The 1,012-nt window shown below is 33.7% G+C and overlaps 1 pseudogene; it reads right to left on the reverse strand.

Annotated features, from left to right (window-relative positions):
- Positions 1-574: 574 nt before the first annotated feature.
- Positions 575-658, reverse strand: LOC147821123 (U2 spliceosomal RNA; annotated as a pseudogene).
- Between the last annotated feature and the right edge of the window lie 354 nt (positions 659-1,012).

The raw sequence follows: 1,012 nt of genomic DNA on the forward strand, positions 1-1,012 counted from the left end.
CTGCATGAGTATGCCACTATTTCATCCTTTCACCACTTGATGAGTATCTTAGATGTTTCCAGTTTTTGGCCATTATGAATGAAGTCATTTTAAATACTCTCCTACAGGCCCTTCTGTGGGCATACGTAAACATTTCATTCATCTTGCATGAACATTTACCAAGTAGAGGGTGGGGTTTTGAACAAAGTATGTATTTTGTCAAGTGGTTGTATTATTTATATTACCACATTTTGGTTGTGGAAGTTGCAAGTGCTCTACGTATTTCTCAAGACTGGATGTCATCAATCTTTTAAATTTGATATTCTAATGTGCATATCATAGTATCTCACTGTGGATCTCATTGCTTTTCACTGGTGGTTAATACTATTCAGCATCTTTTCTTCTGCTTTTTATTAGCACATCATTTTTTCACTAATATGTCTTCTTTCCTGAAGTCTTTCTTTAAATCTGCTGCCCATTTTTCACTAGGTCATTTTTCTTCCAATTATTGAGTTGTAAGATTTCTTGGTACATTCCATACAGTAGTTCTTTGTCCGATACACACATTGTTAATATTTTTTCTCTATGACTTACCTTAAATTTTTTCTTTGTCTAACAATGTATTTCATGGGTAAGTGGCTTACTACACTTGATCTTAGCCAAAAGGCCGAGAAGCGATGGTAAGTGGTTTAATTATGCTCAATCTCAATATACCACATGTTTCCCTTAGTGATTTCTGCTTTTTGTGCCCTATACAAGAAACCTCAACCTATCCGAAGTAAAGCATATTTTTCTCCTATACTTTCATTGAGAAATTTTTATAGTTTTAAGTCTTATCTTTAAGTCCCTGATCCATTTCAAATTTAATTTTATGTATGGTATGATGCAGGATAGAATTTTCCCTTATATTGATCTGTTCTGTGAACATCATAGCTATTCCCCAGTGAATTGTCTTGGTACCTGTATGAGAAATTTTTTGGCTGTATATGTATGTGTCTATTTCTAGATTATCTACTCCTTTCCATTTGTCTAT

The sequence above is a fragment of the Heterocephalus glaber genome, unplaced genomic scaffold, assembly GCF_053883595.1.
Source record: "Heterocephalus glaber isolate CG9 unplaced genomic scaffold, H.glaber_assembly_v1.0 deba00001762, whole genome shotgun sequence".
Lineage (NCBI taxonomy): Eukaryota > Metazoa > Chordata > Mammalia > Rodentia > Bathyergidae > Heterocephalus > Heterocephalus glaber.